Below are 6,610 nucleotides of genomic sequence, written 5' to 3'. Positions count from 1 at the left end.
TTTTTTTACATTTATACTGTATTTACATTCTTTGGTTGAATTGCTTAACAAATATATTACTTTTTTTTTTGGTACACAAAATTATTAAATTAATTTTCTGCATATTTTTGTTTATAACAATCAAATGAGACATAAACAATGCCACAAAACATCATGTTCCAAGTAAACATGTTGTCCCTATTCACTGTTCCTGCAACATAGATACCGAAAGAAGAGTTGAAACTTGTCCAAGTCTTCAATGGATGTATTGGGATGGACATGTTCCAAGGCAAAGTTTCACAAAAATTAGGAAAAAGAATAACATAGTTGGACACTATTATCCTAAAGGAGAAAAATGCTATTGTTGAATCTTGACATGGTGTGATATAGTCTGTTTTAGGTCAAGTTTGTATGATTTTTTAAAAAAGGTCTCGTGTCATTAATTGTATCCAAACACTTTATAAGTAGCCTTCTCTCTCTCTCTCTCTTTTTTTTTTTAAAGATTCAGTATCAATGTGGGACTTTGTCCGTAAATCCAACAATCTTCCTTTTGAACTAAGTTCAACATAACCTATCATTTTATAAGCTTATCTCGGGAATAATTGTATGTCACACACATCAACCGATTATTTATAGCTATTAAAGCCCCACTGACTTTTTTCTTGTGTGTATATATCTTCAAAGTTATGGGTAAAATAGCGTATTGGCTTGTAAACACTAAGTTGGAGTCCATGATATCACCCCGTCATTTTCATACTCGTCTTGCTGAATTATTGACTCTTCTATCAATTATTATGCTAAAATAATCCAAAAATACTCTTAACATGATGCGGTAAGAGTATTAGTTTATGATCAGCTTGAGTCTTGACACAGTAATGCTACAAAACATCACAATTATCAACATTGACAGTTCTAATTTTAACAGACCATTTATGCATTCTATTTAATAAATTAGAGAAATGCCAATGTATAGATAACCATGGACAACCAAACATCACAACAATTACCTAATGTGTCACTAAAATTTTGATAAATAGGTTTTGCTTAATATACAGAATATAGAGGGAGGGAATGGAATTTTAGAGACCAAATAATATCATCCATTTTGTAGGAAATTAAGTAAAAAGATTACCTTGTCAAGATCAGGTTGTATAAGAGCAATATGATATTGAATAATATGCAAATTTCTAGGGCAGAGAGTGTCTTGTACCTCAATAGAATTTGGCAGACTATTCCTCAAATGTTAAAGTTATTCAACAATCGAAAGAGATACAAAAACTGATGCAAAGTCGCAGAAATATCAGAGGATATAAATGAACAAAATGTATCTATGGACTATGATATATAAACCCTTAATATCATAGATACTATTAATTGTATATGTTGAAACACATGCACTGATCTCTGAATCTATACTCTAAATCTTGTAAATTTATGATAAAGTTTTGATGATTGACGAACTGTATGCAGATGATATTCACATGCTAAAGAAGAAGGATAGAAGTATCAAGAACCAGGTCCTCATAGATCTCCAAATAGAAGACACACAAACCAACACTATTAAAGTAACTCATCTGAGAACCTGTTCCTTTGAGCACAAAAGGAGACTCTCGAAGATAGAAGATTGAGATTGTTCACGTATGCACCTGATTTCTTTGAACGGTTGCAACATGGAAGAATTTTAACTCTACAGGGATCTGAAAAACTATACAGGTAAGTTACCATAAATTTGCATATGGAATTAGTTTCAAAAAAGGAGATGAAGAAGCCTCATTCTTGTCAACAAGAGGAAGACTAAGTAAAATTAGAATGGATTCTTGGTAAGTCTTGAATCAAATCTAACTTAGATTGAAGAATTGGAAGGTAGCGAGTTCAACCACATCCAAAGATAGGAGTCCTCAGAGTGTTCCCAATTTTGCACAGTGTCTCGAAGAAGAAGTTATTGCCGCAATAAAGAATCTACTCCTATCAAGTTTTATCAATTCAGCTATTTTGTTTGTAATAAGCTAATTTCTTAGAGAGGTTCCGAGACAAAATCTTGATCACATTCTTCTAGATTGTAGTAGTGTTGTATTGAGTTGTAAAGTGACTTCCTTGACAAGGTAGAAGTTGTGAATAAAAGTAAAAAGGGTAGAAAAGACAAAATTATTGGGAACAATTCCTTAGGTGTTACAAGGGCGGTTGTAAACCTTAAATTATAGGGGAGAGTTGGATTGTGGTTTTAGAATCCTAAGGAAAGAGAGTTTTTCACGTTAAATACTTGTCATGATTCAAGACTACCCCCTAATTGTAACACGGTGCTTAGAGTCACAAGTGACCCCAAACTAATCCATGGCCTGGTATGACATTAAGATTACTATATAAAACTGAATGATTTCTGCGCGGAAGCTAATACTGAATAACATGAGTAAATTCAAAACAACTGAATAGTCAAATGGAAATCATTTGAAAAAACCATAAAGCTGATCAACTATTATTTGATTCGCTGAAAGCCTTTGAGGTCAAGCTCCCAAGTAACTCTAACTATCTGAAAATTGAATGACTGAGATAGTAAAATAAAAGTAGGTCCTGTCCTCAAAAGATGGTACTCACCAAACTTTACTGCTGAGGTGATAGGAAATCGTACTAAACGCAAGCTGGATGTTGAGCATCGGAACCTATATTATGAACAATGTAACGCAAGAAGGTATGCGGTCAGTACTATGAATGTACTGAGTTCGTGAGATATGCACTACCATTCTAATAAGTAGAACATGATAAATCTGAAATGCTAAACTGAATAAGGAACTGAAATAAGCAATTTGATGCAATGACCAAGTAATAAGCATGCAACCGGTCAATATTGAATTGAAATAACTGAATACAAGGTCATGCAATATCTAAGACTGAACTATAGGAGATACTAATAACCGACATGCTCTGTCTGAGCTAAGTGGAGTCCAACTTGTACTCCAGTTAAAAGAGAGTTTCGTACCTTGCCAAGGGTACGAACACTAGCTGACACGGATCCACTGATGTCCAAAACAACTAAGGTGTCAAGCCTGATTTGACGGGTGACCCCTTTTAAATCCTGCTAGAATTCTTGAACTGAAGCTTGATGAATAATCCTAGTTTACTGCTTGAGAGAATTTAGAGCGTAAGAAATTGGTAATTTTGAGTCTTAAGAGTAAGAGAAGGGAGTTTAGTCGAATGAACTCCCTTCAAAATATAATTTTATTATATCAAACATAAAACTCCTCGTTTGTTCCATATTAAAAAATATAACTTATTAAGTGAATTCAATCATTGTATTAGAATAATAATAGATATGTTTGTTATGTAAACAAATAGGACTATTCCATTTAGTATAATTTCAAGAGTTACTTTTTAAGCAAATTGAAATTTACCGAAAGACATATCACCAAAACACACACGAAAAATAAGAAAATCGCCTAATTCTGCTTAAGCTGCCCCTAAATGCTATGAATATGACGTCAATTGTGCCGAGATTACATGTACTGCTCTCCATATACTTACAGAGGGTCCCATAAATATTTTGAAAAAAAATTAAACGAAAGTCATATCACCAAAATATTCACGGGCTAAAATACACAAAAAACTAGAAAACCTCCTAATTCCACATGTGCGACCCCTAAATGTATGAATATGCCATTCATCATGCCGACTCTACACTTACTGCTCCCCCGTGTACTTACGGAGGGTCCCATAAAAATTTAGGAAAAAATTGATCGAAAGTCATATCACCGAAATATTCATGGGCTAACACACACAAAACATAAGAAAATTGTCCAATTTCGCTTGTGCGGCCCCTAAATACTATGAATACATCGTGAATCGTGTCGAAACTACACGAACTACTCTCCCAGATACTTACGGAGGGTCCCATAAAGGTTTAGGAAAAAAATTGATTGAAATTGATATCACAAAAATATTCATGAGCTAACACACGAAAAATTAAAAAATCACTTAATTTTGCTTGTGCATTCCGTAAATGCTATGAATAATATGTGGATTGTGTCGTGGCTACACGTATTTCTCCGCCCGTACATAGGGAAGGTCTCACAAAGTTTTTGGAATAAAATTAATTTAAAGCCATATCACCAAAATATTAATGGACGCACACTAAAAATTAGAAAATTGCCTAATTTCACTTGTATGACCCCTAAATGCTAAACATACATCGTGGATCATGACGAGCCTACACATACTGCTCCCCTAGGTAATTACAAAGAGTCATAAAGGTTTCTGGAAAAAAAACCAAGTATTGATGGGCTAACACACGAAAAATGTTTAAATTGCCTAATTCACTTGTGCGTCTCCTAAATGCTATGAATATTTCGTGGATCATGCCAATGCTACATGTAATTCTACCCCAGTAATTAGGTAGGGTCCCATAAAGATTTAGAAAAAAATTAACCGAAATCCATATCACCAAAATCACTTAATTTCGCTTGTATGACCCGTGAATTCTATGAATACACCGTGGATTGTACCGTGGCTACACATACTTCTCCCATGGTTACTATGAAGGGTCTAATAAAGGTTTAGGAAAAAAAATTAACCGAAAGCCATATCACCAAAATATTAATGGGTTAACACACATGAAAAATGAGAAAATGGCCTAATGCCGCTTGTGCGACCCCTAAATGATATGAATATTTTGTGGATCATGTCAAAACTACACGTATTGCTCCCTGTGTACTTACAAAGGGTCCCATAAAGGATTTGAAAAAAAATAATCGAAAGCTATATCACTAAAATATTCATAGGCTAACACAGACAAAAAATGAGAAAATCACTTAATTCTGCTTGTACGACCCGTGAATTCTATGAATACACTGTGGATTGTACCGTGGCTACACATACTTCTCCCGTGCATACTATGAAGGGTCTAATAAAGGTTTAGGAAAAAAATTAACCGAAAGCCATATCACCAAAATATTCATGGGCTAACACAAATGAAAAAATGAGAAAATCACTTGATTCTTCTCATGCAACCCTTAAATGCTATAAAATAATGTGAATTGTGCCGTGGCTACACATACTGCTGCCCCGGTACATACGGAGAATCGTATAAAGATATCTTAAAAAAATTAACCGAAAGTCATATCATCAAAATATTCATGGTCTAACATACACGAAAAATGAGAAAAATCACCCAATTTTGCTTGTGAGGCCCTAAATGCTATGAATACATCGTGGAACGTGTCAATACTACACGTATTATTCCTCCGTGTACTTATGGAGGGTTCCATAAAGGTTTCTAGAAAAAAATGACTGAAAGTCATACCACACAAATATTCATAGGCGTTACACATGAAAAATGAGAAAATCGCCTAATTCCATTTGTGCGGCCCCCTAAATGATATGAATACATCGTGAATCGTGTCAAGGCTACACTTACTGTTCCCTCGTACTTACGGAAGGTCCTATAAAAGTTTATAAAAAAATTGACTGAAAGCCATATTACCGAAATATTCATTGGCTAAACACACACGAAAAATAAAAAAATTACCTAATTCAGCTTGTGCGAAACCTAAATGCTATGAATACTCTTTGGATCATACCAAGGCTACCCGTAATTCTCCCCAGATAATTACACAGGGTCCCATAAATGTTTAGGAAAAAAATTGACCAAAAGTTATATCACCAAAATATTCATGGACAAACACACACGAAAAATGAGAAATCACTTAATTCCACTTGTGCAGCCCCCTAAATGATATAAATACAACGTGGATCGTGTCATGGCTACATACTGCTCCCTCCAGTATATACAAAGGGTCTCATAATGATTTTGGGAAAAATTTGACCCAAAGTCATTCCTAAAATATTCATTAGCTAACACACACGAAAAATGAGAAAATTGTCTAATTTTTCTTGTGCGGCCCCTAAATGGTATGAATAAGCTGTGGATCGTGCCGATGCTACACTTACTGCTCCTCTGGGTTCTTATGAAGATTTTTATAAATATTTCAAAAATTTTTGACTAAAAGCTATATCACTGAAATATTCATAGGCTTATATACACGAATAATGAGAAAATCGCTTAATCCCTCTTGTGCGACACCTAAATGTTATGAATATGATTTGGATCGTGCCGAGGCAATCCTTATTGCTCCCCCAGGTATTTATGGAGGGTTCAATAAATTTTTAGAAAAAATTTAACCGAAAGTCGTATCACCAAAATATTAGTAAGCTAACACACATGAAAAATGAGAAAAACACTTAATTACGCTTGTGCGCCCCCCTAAATGATATAAATACAACGTGGATTGTGCCATGGTTACACACACTGCTCCCCCGGTACATACAAAAGGTATTATAAAGATTTTGGAAAAAAATTAATCAAAAGTCATATCATCAAAATATTCACGGGCTAACACACAAAAAAAATAAAAAAATCACCTAATAAGTTGTAGATCGTGAAGAGACTACACTTACGGCTCCTTCGGGTTCTTTTGGAGGTTTTGATAAAGATGTCAAAAAAAGTTTGACCGAAAGCTATATTACCAAAATATTAATGGGCTAACATACACGAATAATGAAAAAATTGCCTAATTTCGCTTATGCGGCCCATAAATGCTATTAATACACCATGGATCATTCCGATGCTATATGTACTGCTCCA

The sequence above is a fragment of the Solanum dulcamara genome, chromosome 6 (genome assembly GCF_947179165.1).
Source record: "Solanum dulcamara chromosome 6, daSolDulc1.2, whole genome shotgun sequence".
Taxonomy (NCBI): domain Eukaryota; kingdom Viridiplantae; phylum Streptophyta; class Magnoliopsida; order Solanales; family Solanaceae; genus Solanum; species Solanum dulcamara.
Note: the sequence above shows the minus strand (reverse complement) of the source record.